The sequence below is a fragment of the Oncorhynchus kisutch genome, unplaced genomic scaffold (genome assembly GCF_002021735.2).
Source record: "Oncorhynchus kisutch isolate 150728-3 unplaced genomic scaffold, Okis_V2 scaffold1145, whole genome shotgun sequence".
Lineage (NCBI taxonomy): Eukaryota > Metazoa > Chordata > Actinopteri > Salmoniformes > Salmonidae > Oncorhynchus > Oncorhynchus kisutch.
Window position 1 is genome coordinate 75,746 of NW_022263090.1, and position 7,991 is coordinate 83,736.

At 40.9% G+C, this 7,991-nt stretch overlaps 2 long non-coding RNA genes across 2 annotated transcripts; both read left to right on the forward strand.

The window, feature by feature from the left end:
• Positions 1-221: 221 nt before the first annotated feature.
• LOC116364993 (uncharacterized) lies at positions 222-3,645 on the forward strand. Its single transcript, XR_004208055.1, has 5 exons — positions 222-347; positions 459-604; positions 1,174-1,270; positions 1,699-1,804; positions 2,368-3,645. It is a non-coding gene; the product is annotated as an uncharacterized LOC116364993 (long non-coding RNA).
• A 1,366-nt stretch (positions 3,646-5,011) lies between these two features.
• LOC116364992 (uncharacterized) lies at positions 5,012-6,267 on the forward strand. Its single transcript, XR_004208054.1, has 2 exons — positions 5,012-5,519; positions 6,060-6,267. It is a non-coding gene; the product is annotated as an uncharacterized LOC116364992 (long non-coding RNA).
• The last annotated feature ends 1,724 nt before the right edge of the window (positions 6,268-7,991 follow it).

Sequence of the window (7,991 nt, forward strand, 5' to 3'; positions counted from 1 at the left end):
CTTAGTTCATTTGTTTCGTCTTTTGTTTTAGTATAGTCAGGGCATGAGTTGGGTGGGTTGTCTATGTTAGTTTTTCTATGATTTGCTATTTCTGTGTTTGGCCTGGCATGGTTCTCAATCAGAGAACAATCGTTGTCCCTGATTGAGAACCATATTTAGGTAGCCTGTTTTCTGTTGTGTTTTGTGGGTGGTTGTTTTCTGTCTTTTGTGTGGCTGCACTAGACAGAACTGTTTCGGTTGTTGTTTTGTTATTCAGTGTTCAGTTTTCATTAAATAAAATGAACATGTACCACGCTATGCATTGGTCCTCACCTTCTTCCCACGACAGCCGTTACAACAACGGACAGGTGAGTCTGTTCAAACAGATGTAAGATTTTTATTGCTTTGTGGGAAACATCCACTCTTCATGCTGTCTGTCCCCAGTTCTATTTATGTTGTCTGTTCTCTCTCTCCATCAGGGAGACTACGCCAGCGTTAAATTCTATCACTCCAAAAACCAGGAAGTGCCTCTGAACTTCATCGTCCTGTTCCTGGGGTTGAGGCATTTGGATGTGGATGTCCAGTACGCTGCTGTGAAATTCAGCCACCCCAGTGCTGCCACCCGGTGAGCATATTCTGCCATTATAACAGAGTCAACGCTAGAACATTGTGAAACACACACAGACAACATCAAGGTCATTCATATGTTGCTGCTTATTGGAGGAGTAGAGGTTGATGTCATCAATATGCAAAAGTAACGTGAACTACCTTATCGACCTCCCGGGGGCTGAATTCTCCCTGCTACTGAGGGATGAGGAGGATGATTCCCTCTTCTCTATCTGAAGGGTTGAAGGAGCATTATTCAAGTCAAATTACATTTCATTGAATTCATACTATGGTGTAACAGTGGACATTTGGAAAGTTGCAGTTTTAATGTCTAAAGTTACAGGAGTATTCTTCAGGCCAAATGGCATTTCTTGAGACTAGAAACTGTACAATGGACATCTCAAGATCAATTACTATGACATGCCTATAATGAAGAAGTGATGTTGTTTTTAAGGAACTGTTCTGTCTGCATTCCAAATGGCACCCTATTCTCTATTTAGTTCACTACTGGTCTGAAGTAGTCCACTATAAGGGAGTAGGGTGCCATTTGGGACTCTCATTCAGTTTAATGGATGTTTCTTTCTCCAGGCCCGTGGTTGAACCCCCTGTTCTCAAAAGCACAGTCAACAAATCCAGAACCAAGAAGACCTGAACACAACAAACCAAGAAGACCGGAACACAACAAGTTTGACAAAACGCTTTATATAGACCCATATATTTGAACTAAGTGATATAATAATATACACAGTGTAGAAAATAATAGGAACATGATACCCTTTTCCATTCACCCCTGAAAGGCACACACATACAATCCACACACAATTTGACACAAAAATCCCAGACTGGCAAGCAGGCAGACAAACAGTTCAATATGTGTATCATTGGTCATAGGTATGGTGTGCAAGTGATATCAACTGTGGAATTCGATGCTATTTTTATTTAATTTTTTTAGCCAGTGTTAGATTTTGTGGGGTGAAGTTTGTTTAAAAATAATTGAAAAGGGCAGGATGGTATCTGATACTTTGAGGTGAAAGTGTCAGTGCTTGAGAAGAGGTTTGATTGTGTGTGAATACACCTCTGGTTGATGACCTCTCTCCTTTGTGTTTGAGGAAGTTGAAGGAGTGGAAGAAGCACCTTCTGCTCCCCCCTCCAGCCTCCTTGGGGGTCTTGGAGCATCCCTCAGCAGCAGGGAGAACTCAGCCCCCTGGAGTTCGATAAGGTGGGTCACGTTACTCAGCATCCTCTGACTCCGCTCACTCTTCTCAAATTGTCCCAATATAAAAAAAATAGGCGGGCTGAGCAGCATAGATTTGTATTATTTCGCTCTCTGATTGGATTGTTTGAATTAATTTGAATTCAGGACCAATCAAGGAAAAACAGCATTGATTAAATACTTATTGGAACATGTGAATCCCTCATCCAGTTCCTTGTTCCTTGGCAAAGATTTCAGCTTCATCTCTTATTCTCTGCCCCCTGGCCACAGCCCTGTCTGACAGCATCCCAATTCTCCACCCTTCCTGAAGCGTGCACTTGCATTCTTTTTTCGCATGGATTTAGCTAACAAAGATGGAAACTCAAGCCAGTCAATGTTCACACCAATTCCATGATGGGAAGTGTGCCCTTGCACACTTGGGAAAGGGTGGAGAATGGGGAACTCTCAGGCACCTTATTGCCATTTTGTTATTGAACCAAGTGAATAAGGATATGATTGGGACATATTAGTCACCCTAGGCTGACAGGTTGCCTCCCACAATGTTAACAATGTCCTTGCTGTTTCACTAGGTCTGGAATTTCCTAGACGAGTAGAGGCATGGAGACTGTAGTCTGCAGTAATGTTGAGATGCCAGTAGGGAGCGCTCTAGACCACTGGAGCCAAACATACTACAGTCTACTTTCAGTTGCACATTGATGCAGCTGATGAGTGATGGGAATGATGGGTCTTATAATAAATGTAGATCCACTTCTCAAAGAAAGAAATGCAAATTGACTTTTGTCCATTTTCTATTTAGAAACAGTAACATCGCTTTAGTGACATGCTGTTCACACATGTTAACCTGACTAGTCTAATTTTAAAATGTATCAACCACAGAACTCACACTTAGGTTACGCCTGCTTCTACTAATACTTACAGTAGACTACTTGTTTCCACACAGCGACAGTAAGTTGACTCACTGTACAAGACCTCTCCCCTTCACTTCACTCTAAGTACTCTTGACAATATTTTGAAATATAGTTTGTCATGTTTTTCTTGTAATATATCATATATTGAGGGTAAGACTTCCCGTATCGTTTAATTTGTGATGTTTTGAGCTGTGTTTTGGTTGTTACACTTTATGAATACTGGCCCTGATGTATCAGAATAGGAGTGCTGATCTAGGATCAGGTTCACCTCATCCAAACAATTATGATCTAAAAGGCAAAACTGATCCTAGAACAGCACTCCTACTCTGATACACTTTCTGAATACCGGCCCTGGACTATGTTGATGTGTTAAGTTTAGTTCAGTTTATTCATGTGCATGTTTTTGTGTATATGTGGGTTGTGTTTAGGAGTAGTATTAACATGAGACACAGTGATGGTGGGTTGTGTAGGAGTAGTATTAACATGAGACACATTAGACAATGCAGAATATCGTCCTCTGTAACTGAGTTGGTAGAGCACGGCGCCTGCAACAACACTGGAACCTTCAGTAGCAGCTGATGAGGAGTGATGGGATTTAGTAACATTTTGACTCTAAAAATGTATGGCCCACTTCTCAAAGGCAACTATTTTCTGACATGTTATTTGTGCATGTTAATGTCTTAACGCCTTGACTGGGCTACTTTTAAAATGTGTCAACCACAGAATTCACACTTACAGTAGGCTACTTCTTGTTTCTATGTACTGCCAGCATCACCTTCCTGTCATCTGTAGACCTCTACAGCCTGAACCATAGTGTTCTTTATATGGACATTATACTGTATGTACTTAATTAGCACTTTATATTCACATAATAGTATATGAACAACATGCTACATTAGACTGTGACTCGTTTCAGGAAACTAGACCTGGGTCACTACTTCACAGGAGAGCCATTTGAAGGAAAGTTTTTTTTATTCAAAATGCGTTTTTTGGCAGAAATGCCTTCTAGAAACATGTGAACTTTCATGTGCCTTAATAACAAGCTTGTATGCCAACTGTACATACGAATAAAATGAGCCTAGTTGGTTTAGCCACAGAACCTTCCCGCTAGCCATGATTGGCTGAGGTGAGTGGGCTGGACATGCTGAGAGATGAGTGCTGTTCTGGTCCTCTTGTATATTAATGACTTAAAGAAGAACTTAAGAGGAAAGGACAGTTCTGCATCAGCTACTTGTGTCCCGACCACTTTAAATATGTATCAACCAGTTGACTCACTGTACAAGACCTCTCCTTGTTACGGCGTTCTTAGTTTGTTGAAGGAGAGTCGGACCAAACTGCAGCGTGTCGATTGCGATCCATATTTATTTAAACAAAACGTAAACGACTAAACACTACAAAACAATAAACGTAATGAAAACCGAAAACAGCAAACGTAATGAAAACAGCAAACGTAATGAAAACCGAAAACAGCCTATCTAGTACAAACTAACAGAGAGTACAAGTAAGACACTAAGGACAATCACCCACGACAAACTCAAAGAATATGGCTGCCTAAATATGGTTCCCAATCAGAGACAACGATAAGCACCTGCCTCTGATTGAGAATCACTCCAGACAGCCATAGACTTTGCTAGAAAACCCCACTAGCTACAATCCCAAATATCTACACACCAAAACCCCAAGACAAAACACACCACAATACAAAAACTCCATGCCACACCCTGGCCTGACCCAATACATGAAGAAAAAACACAAAATACTAGGACCAGGGCGTGACACTCCTTCACTTCACTCTAAGTACTCTTGACAATAACTTTGTTAGTTTTTGGTTAATAGTTTGTAGCTGTAAGTCATTATTGAGGCTAATGTATCATTTTACTTATGTTTTGGTTGTTACATCAGGGTCAGTATTCATAAAGTGCCTCAGTGTAGGAGTGTTGATCTACATAGTGGTGAGATGATTAACCAGGGTAAAATAGAAATGCAAACAACCATTTGAATCTCTGCTCAGTGTGCGTGTGAATGACAGTGGGTTTATCTGAGGGCCCTTCAGGACCAGACTGATGGGGAGGAGGGTTGACATCTTTACTGTGTAGGATGTGTGTTTCAACTTTCTACATCCATAACAACCAGCTCTCTAGACTTTTATACAGACTCCATGGGCCTTATGGGCCTTCAATACAGATGGTTTCTGTATTTGTGTGTGTGTGTGTGTGTGTGTGTGTGTGTGTGTGTGTGTGTGTGTGTGTGTGAGAGAGTCACTTGCTGTTTAGCCTCACAGCTTGAGGATAGGAGTTATCATTGAACCTGGTGGTCAGTCTTTAGGCTGCTGTACAGCTTGATGGACCGTAGAGGATTGAACATTTATCCTCCTATATTTGGGGTTCTGAGAATAAAACAGCTTCAGAACAATCAATATAGAAATATGTTTTTTGCAGTTCTACAAATGTTCAATAATTGATTGTTGATAATGATGACGACTATTGTATACATTACGAATTTATTTTGTATCATACTTTATGTCAGATTAAATAGACAGACATGCAACACATTGCATACATACATAGTGCAATACACTTACAGACAGACAGTATTCACATAGACAACCATATAGCACAATACAACACAAAATGAGCCTGGTTCATTTTCAGTAATGAGGCCCTGTACCCAATTTACAGTTTATACTTCAATGTCTCAGGTGGAGTTATTCACCAGCTATAGTGTTTGTTTCTAAGACTGCAGGGTGGGAGATGCAACAATGGCCTTGAGAACAGCAGGAAGTGTGTTGGTGGTCTTTCTCTGGTCTGTAGCAGGTATGGTCTTTCTCTGGTCTGTAGCAGGTATGGTCTCATTCTTATCTTTTAGTTGCTTTGTTTAATAATCTACAGACATTTCTAAAAGGATATGAATCATAATGTTAATCTGGTGTGTTCTGTTAGGAGTCTCCACTTCACTTTAAATAGTTATCTTTCAAGTGATAAGTGATGCGTATCTGTGATTTCCATTCACTCAACTCAACTATGGCGACAAAGTGGACAAAACATTTACAGTCAGTCATTTAGCAGACAAGCCTATGCAGAGCAACAAAGGTCAAGCGCCACGCCCAAGGGCACTTTGACAAAGTCAAATCGGGGCCCAGAACCAACGACCTTTCGGCCACCGGCCCAAGCTCCTAACTGCCAACAAAGATTCCCCCCCCCCACAGTTCCCAGAGAGCTGCCCCTCAACCATCCTCACTCAAAACATGCATTGGACGTAACAGCGTTGCCCCTCAGTGTCATTCAAAAATGTTTTGTTTATTTTGACTGAATTTTCTACTTTTGTCTTTGACCGTCATTCTATCCCCCACCCAGACACTCCACATCCCAACTCAGTTTCCCTCAGCCCATCCCACCCATCTCTGCTGGCCACAATCTTTGGATTTCTACACACCATGTATCTTTCAACTATGCTGTGATGTTTAACATACAATTTGAATAGATGTAATCAAATAGAATCCACCGATTGCGAGTTGATTCGTAAGAGTATTAGTATGTTAGTAATTGACTGACCAGGTCTCTCCAGATCTCTCAAAAATGCTATTTGTAGGGTCAATTTTAGATTCATGTTATGCTTTTTTGTACATTCCTGAGACCAGCAACAGGCTACCTGAGGGCAATACCAGAACAAATGGTCTATTGATTTTTGCATCCACACAACTAAATCTGAAGAGCTACGATAATTGAATGCCCCAAATATTCAACATTGTTGGTGGCAAGAATTTGGTAGAATAATGTGAGCTGAAAAACAAGGGGTGGCAGGGTAGCCTAGTGGTTAGAGCGTTGGACTAGTAACCGGAAGGTTGCAAGTTCAAACCCCCGAGCTGACAAGGTACAAAACTGTCATTCTGCCCCTGAACAGGCAGTTAACCCACCGTTCCTTGGCCGTCATTGAAAATAAGAATTTGTTCTTAACTGACTTGCCTACTTATATAAAAAAAGAAGTCCTGAGTCGTTTTAAAAATGCACAGTTAGTCAGAAGTTTACATACGCCTTAGCCAAATACATTTAAACTCAGTCTCACAATTCCTAACATTTAATCCAGGTAAAAATTCCCTGTTGTAGGTCAGTTAGGATTACCACTTTATTTTAAGAATGTGAAATGTCAGAATAATAGAATGATTTCAGCTTTTATTTCTTTCATCACATTCCAAGTGGGTCAGAATTTGACATACACTCAATTAGTATTTGGTTGCATTGCCTTTAAATTGTTTAACTTGGGTCAAACATTTCGGGTAGCCTTACACAAGCTTCCCACAATAAGTTGGCTGAATTTTGGCACATTCCTTCTGACAGAGCTGGTGTAACTGAGTCAGGTTTGTAGGCCTCCTTGCTCGCACACGCTTTTCAGTTCTGCCCACAAATTTTCTATGGGATTGAGGTCAGGGCTTTGTGATGGCCACTCCAATACCTTGACTTTGTTGTGCTTAAGCCATTTTGCCACAACTTTGGAAGTATGCTTGGGTCATTGTCCATTTGGAAAATCCATTTGCGACCAAGCTTTAACTTCCTGACTGATGTCTTGATGTTGCTTCAATATATCCACATAATTTTCCTTTCCTCATGATGCCATATATTTTGTGAAGTGCACCAGTCCCTGCAAAGCACCCCCACAACATGATGCTGCCACCCCCATGCTTGGGATGGTGTTCTTCGGCTTGCAAGTCTTCCCCTTTTCCTCCAAACATAACGACGGTCAGTATGGCCAACAGTTGTTTTCGTTTCAATCAGACCAGACGACATTTCTCCTAAAGTACAATCCTTTGCTGTTGTTCTGGGATTGATTTGCACTTTTCACACCAAAGAACGTTCATGCCTTCCAGAGCAGTATGAAGGCTGTATGGTCCCATGGTGTATATACGTGCGTACTATTGTTTGTACAGATGAATGTGGTACCTTCAGGCGTTTGGAAATTGCTCCCAATGATGAACCAGACTTGTGGAGGTCTACAATTTTCTTCTGAGGTCTTGGCTGATTTCTTTAGATTTTCCCAAGATGTCAACCAAGAGGCACCAAGTTTGAAGGTAGGCCTTGAAATACTTCCACATGTACACCTCCAATTGACTCAAATGATGTTAATTATCCTATCAGAAGCTTCTAAAGCCATTACATCATTTTCTGGAATTTCCAAGTTGTTTAAAGGCACAGTCAACTTAGTGTATGTAAACTTCTGACCCACTGGAATTGTGATTCAGTGAATTATAAGTTAAATAATCTGCCTCTCACACAATTATTGGAAAAATTACT